We start from the raw sequence: 9,229 nt of genomic DNA, 5'->3' as shown, positions 1-9,229 counted from the left end.
CCTGTATCTGTCTCTGTTAGAGGATTAAAGGCCACGCCAGTACCTTCATCTACCAATAGGTTTTTAAATAACTTAGACTAGTAAGAAACGAACATGTATCTACACTCGTATGAGAGATAGATCGTCAGGATTAAATATAAGAAAATATATATGGCTAGGATTAAATATATACAGGGCAAATCTAGGGGATAGGATTAAATCTAGATAGACTAACATAATCGTTAGATAATTTAACGGTTAAGATTTCATCCAGAGAGCAAGTTATAGATGTCGATTTTTAACTACCCATTACTATTAATCTATGATGCATAAATACAAACCCATCTGTTTTAACAAAGACTAAGGTGCTGAATCATGATCTTCTTCATTATCTTGACTGGCTTGTGTTATCTCTCCTTCTCTATCTCCATTCTTCTTCTTCTTCTTCTTCTTCTTCTTCTTCTACTACTACTACAACAACAACAACTACTACTACTACTATTTCTCGTGAGAGATCTTTTCATCTATACCTACTTTGCCCAACTTCTTATCTTCTTGGTTTTCCAGCGGTTGCCACCATGGACAAGGGAAATCTCCATCATTATCACAACCATTGATAGGATTACGCATAGAAGGTTAGGAGTACGTGTAGATAGGATTAAAATCTCCATCATCCTTTTCTGAGATCGATGTATCGATCTTTCTTTAATAACTTTATTTATGGCCCAACTATTTTTGAGCTCATCCGACTACTGAAAGTAACACTCCATTTTTTAACGGTGCCTCAAATGTCCTTGATCCTGAAAGAGACATTCCCTCTTTAAATGTCCTTAGCAGGATATTCTGTTCTCGAAAGCTTTTTAAATGCAAATAATTGGCCTCCGCGTCCTATATCATTTTGTGCTTATCCGGTTGCGTATTAGAGAAAACAATCATTGTACACCAGCAATTATCGTCGGAATTTCTCTAATAATACGAGTTAGAAAGGGCAACGTCTAGATAAAACAAAAATTTCGCCTTTACCGTCGGATTTGGCAGGCTGGAGGCCTTTGTGTTTTTGTTGTTTTGTTTTGATAGGAACGTTTTTCTTTGTATTCATTCGAGGGACTTAAAGCGATATTTCCAACCCTTAGCTAGAATTAGTCTAAGTTAGTTATTCAGGTCTAAGACTCTGTCTACAGGTAGATGATTTTTTTTTGCGTTGTGAAATCCTAGTGCTCTCCAATAACCAATGAACGGGGATTAAAAAAACTGAAAAAATTGAATATCTACGCCAAAAAAATGTTGACTTTTATGAACCTCTACCTGGGTGGATAAGCACAGCGCTACACAGATCACCGCATCTTGAGAACTTATATATAGAACATTGCTAAAGAAGCTGAATAGGAGCAGCTATCGACTGGCCAATTACAACGCCGAAATGGCAAAGCGTCCTCTCGCCTTTCTGTCACTTGTTCTCCTGACTGCCTTAATGCTGCTTCCAAACCCCGCTATTGCTCGTTAGCTCGCTATCTGACTCTCTTACAGCCCTTATGTTTACTAACGACGCTGATACAATTTCTTCTCTGTGTCGTTCATAATTCCAAGAACAATTATATTTTTCATGAATTTTCTTTTACTTTAATGAGCTGATCACTACCCATATATTTTCTGATCTGCGATATTGTAACATTCGCTAAAATATATCTAACTGCTACATAGATTGTGTACACGCGGATACAATTTCTTACTAGGGTCGCTCTTGATTATTCCACCAATTATCAACTATCTGAAGTTTTCATTTCATAAAGGAATCTTGATATGTATCTTTCAAGATACCCGTATGGAATTTCCTGAAAATATTTAGTAATGTGACATATTGGTTTATTTACCTCTATATCTAACTCTTTGCAGGTATATCTACGTAGCTACATTTAATATTTTTCACTGACTCCTCCCACGTCTTTCAGTATCTCTGGTGGAATACGAGGGTAGTATTATGACTGGAAGATGCTGCAGTAGGTGCTGCAGCCTAAGCAACGATGGGAGATGTACTCGCTGCTGCAGATTAACCAGGGTTACGTACAACACCATGGCCTGCTGCTCTCGCTGCTGCTTCCTTCTCTTCAGCTTCTGCGTTCGTTGCTGCGGCTAGGCTGCCTCAAAAGACAGCAGTCTGGGCGCTTGCTCTCCACCAGGGAAACAAATGAATAATAAATATTCTCATTCCACGCGTGACGAATAAGAAATGTCTTGAGAAGACTTGGGAGGTTGTATCTTGATGCTATAATTGTGGAGATGCATGATAGTTGTGCTACTGTTGGTGTACTATAAAAAAGGGGTATGAAATTATCAGGTCGAAAGAGACATAGATAGAGTGAAAGAATAGCTTTTTATTGAAGTTTAATTATCAATTTATGCACCGTCCAATCTAAAAATTCAAGCAATTGAGAAGGTCAAGACTGAGACCAACGTGAGATTCGGAAAAACTTAAGGGAAAGCTTATGCTGTTTAGTTTAAGGAGACGTACCACAAGGGAATCCAGGAGGGTAAGGCAACAAAGATTGAAAATTTAGAGCTTAGAATACCAACTAAGAGTGAGGTAGAGTGGGCTGTCAAGGAGTGTATATCGTTAACACAAATATATGTGATCAAGAGCCCACAAGCATAATGATTTATTTTAGATCATATGTCTCTTTCCTCTTCATAAGTGAGAATGCATTCATAAGCTTTACAATGCATCATATGTCTCTTTCCACTTCCAAAAGTTTTACAATGCATTGATAAGGATGATAAATAGAAGGGGTAGACTGATCCTCTGGTCATTTAATAAAATTTTGAGGAAAGGAAGTCAAGATGTAAATTGGTATCTCCGTGTATTTTATGCACAGAAGAAAGAACTATCTAATCTGATAATCCAGAGTTTATAAAAGTTATAGAACTAAAGGAAGTCAGGAAATAAACTGTTTTATCTGTCTATTTTTTCAACAAATAAAAAGTGAAGAAGTGTAATAGGATTTACAATCCAGAGTCCATGAATTTTGACATAGAATAGCTCAATATGTACTATTCCCATCCTATGTTGATCAACATCTTGATAAAGGGAAGTATTAATAATGTCAATTGTCTCGCGGGTTATCTGTCCTTAATCTAAGAATACAAATGATGATGAAAAGGAGGGTCACAGATAGTTGTCAAAGACCTCTATCGTCATATAAAAGTCTAAAAGTAATACAATATTGTAGTTAGTTTTTTATGTAAATGAGGAGTTGAGACATCATTATGTATATGTTTTAGAAAACCCTGTGCATCTTGTCTAGGGTTTTCATTCTTAATTGGAGTCTCAATTAAAACCAAGCCCAAATGGTAGTATAATGCACCCAGGCCTCAGCCCCATTTATTGGGGCAACTACATAATTGATATCATGCTTGTGATAGCAAAAGTTGAATAATCTTTGTATATGATCCAGTAAAAGTTTTACCTGCTTGAAATCTACCATTCTTCCTAATTCACCATTTTTCAAAACATTTTATATCAGTAAACACTGGCTGAAGCCTTTCTAGTCACTCCATCCCAACTAAGCATGAAGTTTTCCCAATAGATTGGTTTCGATTAATTTTAAATCTTTATCTATGAAGTTGTGATCTATCTAGTAATTTATTACCTTTTTTGTTCAATCAGGGTACAGCCTCTAGCCATATGGGCACAATCCTTGGCTCGTCGACTCACCTCCTTCTCTTGATGAGCTCCATCAACCTTCCATTGTTGTTACACAGCTTAATCACATCAGGAATGTGGAGGATCTATGGAAAGAAGGGAGAAAGGAAATGAACATCCCCAATTTATACTAAGTGGGTATTTTTCATTCAAACCCCCAAATGTTCAGTATATCTTCCGACTTTCAAAAGACTATTTTCTTGTGATCATCTAGGCCCATGTATCAGTCTAGTTAATGACTATAGTGTCCCAATTAACTTTTTTGGCATTAAAAAGTTAATTGACTATATCATCATATAGCTTAATTAATATCAGATTGATTTTACCCAATCAATAGGTCGATTCCCAGCCTGTGGAGTGCCAGGCTTTGATAGTCCCAGCCTGTGGAGTGTGTACTGACTCACACATAGAACCTTTCCATGATTGGTTACCATGTCTGTATAATCTAGCATCCGCTTGGCCCTCCAAGAAGGAGTTAGGGTATGATCCAATTATCAAAGCCTAATTTGTCATCTAAGTTAGTATCGATGCAAAGAAAAACTACTTCAATTTAAAGTAATTATTAGAAGATAATAAAAAAACACATTAATTTTAAAAAGGCATCAAATATTCATCAAAATATATCCCACTCTAATGTTTGGCACATAGAAAAAACAATTTTGGAATCAGTTCAATTACATATTGAAAAATTATACTATTAAGGATAATGGGGTTTTACTTTACTCAGTAATAATATGTGTCAGAATTTTAATGGACCAACAGTTTACAAACAAGGAGTGTGTGAGTATTAACTTCTAGCACATCTTTCCCTATAGGTATGCAGTCAAATAGTGGACCAAAATAATGGCCCCACCCTTAATTAATATTGAGAGATATAACAGAAAACTGGAACACGAGCAAGAGAACAAAAAGCCAGGTCATCTGAGAGGGAGAGATCCAAACTTAAAAATGAAAGGATGTCAGCAAGGATGCTAAACTATTTCAAGAAAAGATACATACAGAGAGTGAGGAAGAGTGAGAGAGCTGAACAGTTGAGAGAATAAACACCAATAAATGAAAAGAGGAAGAACACCTATTGATCCTTTCATTATTATTATTTCTTTTAAATGGGCTGTATGACATATTAGGAAATTCAGGAAATCAAAATGAAATAACTTTTTCTTACTTCATAAATAACCCTTTGAATTGTAATTTCAAATTATTTAACAACACTTAGGAAACTTGTAATTAGCTTTCTCAAAGTGTATCAGATTCTTCGTGATGTCTTGTCAACATTTCCTAAAAAATATTGGGGATCTTCCTCAATTTTATAAAACATAATACATGAAATAAAAATACTTCAAATAGTGCATACAGTCAACAAAATAGTGTCTCACAAATCAGCCAACAACATTCTTAACAATCTTTTGTTTCCATCTCTTCAACATATCAGTGATGAATAAAATAGTAGGTGCTGAATGACATACTTGAATGAAGTGTTTAATGAGTATAAATATTTGAATTTATCATTTAAACATCATTTGTCAATTAATTCATGAAGTTGGCCTACATTAGTAATTGAGTATTTATAAGTATTCTTTTAGACTAACCCCACATGACTCATAGAGTCAAATGGAATGAATCTCACTTATCTTTAAGAGTCTTTGACATTTTCAGGTTTAGGTCTCATTTGAGGATTATTAGGCTAAGGAAAAGAGGTTCAAGAAGGCCCAAACATGTTCAGAGCTCTAAGTGGCCCAGAGTTATACCTTGCATGACTTTAATGAGCCTTTAAGCTCATTAAGGCCAAATCTTCCAAAAAAGGCAAGCCAAGTGAGGATGAAGTATTTTTATACCCATAATGAGGAGCAATCAGAGGACTCAAACCTGATTGGAGGATACCTCTTCACCAGGATTGAGGATGAAGAAAAGATCTGGTCCATTCAAGGCCTTGGGAGATCCAACTGTCATCCTTTCTCTCTCTTCCCTATAGAAACCCCTCACAATCCAATGTAAGACTCACTGATGGCGAGGACGCCAATGCATCAGCCTGGGACACGTCACCGCAGGCAGTCGGGGTCAACACAGACGTTACGGATCCAAAGATGAAGTCAACAGAAGTCAACCCACCTCGGTCAACAGGAGTCAACGAAGAAGTCAACACGCCACAACCGTCGTCCGCCACGTCACCACCCGCGCACGTCTCCACGCGCGTCATGACACGACGCCAAAGGCAGATCCACAACTGCCCTTTAGCGTGACGTGATGCACGTTTTCCCTTGCGTGTCTTATTTTCTAGTTATTTTCTCTTTCCTCCAAGGCCTATATAAGGTCATTTGTTTCAAGAACTCATTAGGCAATCATAATTCAAGAATTGAGTTTTCTTTCTAACTCTTCTTGGAGGATTGCCCTACCCCTCCTCTTGCCCTAACCTTCCCCGTCGTCGCCGTCGTCGCCGCCGCCGCCGCCGCCGCCGCTGCCGCCGCCGTCGTCATCACCGCGCGCGCGGCAGCGCACACGCTGCCGTGACGCACGCCACGCGTGCCATCCCCGCGCGCCGCCGTGCGCCTCCGTACGCCGCGGTCGCGCGGCGCTGCGCGCCGTCGGCGGCGCCTCAAGCCGGGCGCGCTCGAGCCACGAGCAGAATTACCTGCAGCCTCTACACGCACTACGGTGCTGAGGTATACCTGAACCCTGTGGTGTCGACGTGTTCTCCGCTCAGTATTTTCTCGGGAAGTTTCCACCGCCGTCAGAATTAGACTTGGATTTCCTCTTCTTCTCTCCTTTTCTCGAGTGTTTCTTCGCGACGTGAATTCGAGGTATTGATTTCGGTGCTTAGGCATCGTCGCGGTGGGGGAAGACAGTACTCCCGCCCTCGATAAGGGTCGGAGCTGCACCACCAGATTTCATCGGTTTTAAGTCCGAGAATCGACCGTGATTTCTGTGGATTGTTTTATCCCTTACCCATTCCTACCCATAGCCTCGTCATCCGCCCTAAATCGTCCATCCCATAGTCGTCCTACGTCACTCACTCTTGTTTCAATCTAAATCCAAGATTTAGTGGCATGTGTGAAATTGTTCTTGAGTCTTCTTACCTTTAGTGAGAGTTGGGTAGAGCAGGGGTGTTCCAGAGCAAGAGCTACTAGAGAAGTCGAAGAGTCTTGATCACCTAGGGCCTTGGCGGGTGTGACAAGGACGCTTGATCACTATTTATTTCTCTCATCCCTATTTGTTCACCTTTGTCTACAGGTTAGTCTTGGAGCAGCTAGCAAACATCTAAACAGTTGCAATGCTTCCAACATCTTAAAAGTTCCAAAAAAATATACTCTGTCTAATATTTCCTTCCAGGATTAATGTTCATAGAGATAAAATTTCTTAATTATAACTTTAGTAAATATGGTTACTTTGCTTTATAGATAATAAACTATAAGTATAAAACAAACTTATACGAATCTAACAAAAAAATATTTTAATCTGAAAATTCACTAACTATTACTTTGATCTCTGAGGATCGACCCTTACTCTCCCTAGGCTAGTAAGGTTTATAAATTCACTAAATATTTCTGTTTAAATTCATATTTACCTAAATGAATATAATTAGTTATTATTTTATCACTAATACACCCTAAAATCCGAGTTATCAACTGGCATCGTTGCTAGGGAGCAAGGTGTTATAATTAGTGAATTTATCATTTAACATTTAATTTCATCTCCTTTTTTTAAGGGTGACTATCACCGTTAATCAAATTACTAACCTTCTTTTTAGCTTATGGTTTTGAGAAGAGCTCAAGGATATTCCAAAGCTGTCAACAAAGACCCTGCAGCACTACATCAAAAAAAGTCTCACAAGAGGTCACCTCTTTCGCAAGATAAAATGACTGATAGTGAGGGAATTGAATTTCCAATGGAAAATAAGACCCTTATGGAATCTTACATACCAACTAGGAGTAAGGAAACTACTAAAATCCATGCACCCTTAGTACCTAATGTTTCTTTTAAAAATTGATATGGGTTTTCAAAATTCTTTACCTAGCTTTAATGGATTTCCTTCAGAAGATGTTTTATCATACCTTGATGAGTTTACTGAAAAATGTTCCATCTATCAACTTCCTGTAATCTCCTTGGAAGTTTTGATGTTGAAATATTTTTCATACCCCTCAAAGATAGAGCTAAGGAATTGTTTACGAACTTGGGGATCACTTCAAATCATGGGAAGAAATTGAAAACTGCCTATTGAATAAGTTATACTCTCTTCGAAAAAACAATTCCCTTGGAAAAAATATTCTACTTTTCCACAAGGAGGGGAGTCCTTTAATGAGGGGTGGGAGATATTAAGGATCTTATTTGAAGGTGCCCTCATCATGGAATGACCACAACTCTGGTAGTCAAATACTTTATGAGGGGATAAATGAGATCTCTAGAACCAAGCTAGATAATAGATGTAATGGAAGTTTCTTGGATACTTATGAAAAAGATCTTATCAATATAATTGAAAGAGTTTCTGAGAATGATTTACAGACTAATGTTCTATCTAGAAGTGCAAGGCAAGGGGGAGGAAGGCAAGGAGTACTGAATATCAATGACCTAGAAGCTTGATAAGGTCAAATAAGGGTAGTCATTTGCATGCATTCTTCATCCTAACTGCCCTGAAATTTAGTTCAACACAACCAAAAACTCTCATTTTATATAATAATCAGATCAGGCATTATACGTTTTGCAATGATTAAAAAGATAATATTTTCTTACTAACTTGAGGTTTCCTTCAATGCTCTGACGTATATTTTACCAGTTACACAGTTTGGGACTTCTTTTTAGAGGCTTCTAGGAATATTTCTAAACCCCACTACTAACATGCATTTCTAATGCCTTGTATTATTATAGTTACGTATTTTTATGCATTAAATTACTCATATTTGCATGTTATCAAGATTAAAATGATTAAATCTATTTTAAGAAGAAATTTCTGAATTTTCTGTATTTTTGGGATTTTTCTAACAATATATTCTAAAAAAATATAATTTTTGAGACAGAATATGATTTTTATGGAATTTTTTGATATTAAATTTGGAAAGATATGATTTTTCGGAGCCAAAATATATATTTATACGTATTTTTTGGGCTTTTATTTTATTTAATATGAATTTTTAAGTATTTTTAAGTATTTTTGCCTTCTTTTGGCGCGAGGTGACGTGGCACACTCACAGTCACTCATTCAAAACAAAGAAAAAAAAAGAAAGAAGAGGGTGACGTGCCGTGCTGACGCACCGCCACATCACCCTCTGAGGAAAAACATGTTTTAATGTGTTTCTTTTGTTTTCTTCTTCTCTTTTTTTTGTCTTTTTCTTCCTCCTAGATGCACGTGCGCGGAAAAAGAAAAATGCACAGGGAAGACTAAAAAACACGGAAGATGAGGCATTTTGACTTCTTACTGGGTGTGGAAAACGAGGATGATGATGAGGAGCGAGAAAATATCAATGGCTAGGATTGCTCCAACTTCAGACGGCCATAACTTTTGATCTACAACTCCGATTTTGCTGAAATTTTCAGTGTTTCTTTGTCTCCCCCTCCTCTTTT

At 37.5% G+C, this 9,229-nt stretch overlaps 1 long non-coding RNA gene across 1 annotated transcript; it reads left to right on the top strand.

Annotated features, from left to right (window-relative positions):
- The first annotated feature begins 1,185 nt into the window (after nt 1-1,185).
- On the top strand, nt 1,186-2,376 carry LOC144707622 (uncharacterized). The gene is made up of 2 exons (XR_013582494.1): nt 1,186-1,478; nt 1,929-2,376. It is a non-coding gene; the product is annotated as an uncharacterized LOC144707622 (long non-coding RNA).
- The last annotated feature ends 6,853 nt before the right edge of the window (nt 2,377-9,229 follow it).

This window comes from Wolffia australiana, chromosome 9 (genome assembly GCF_029677425.1).
Source record: "Wolffia australiana isolate 7733 chromosome 9, ASM2967742v1".
In the NCBI taxonomy this organism is placed as follows: Eukaryota; Viridiplantae; Streptophyta; class Magnoliopsida; order Alismatales; family Araceae; genus Wolffia; species Wolffia australiana.
Note: the sequence above shows the minus strand (reverse complement) of the source record. Positions and strands in the feature narration are given on the sequence as shown.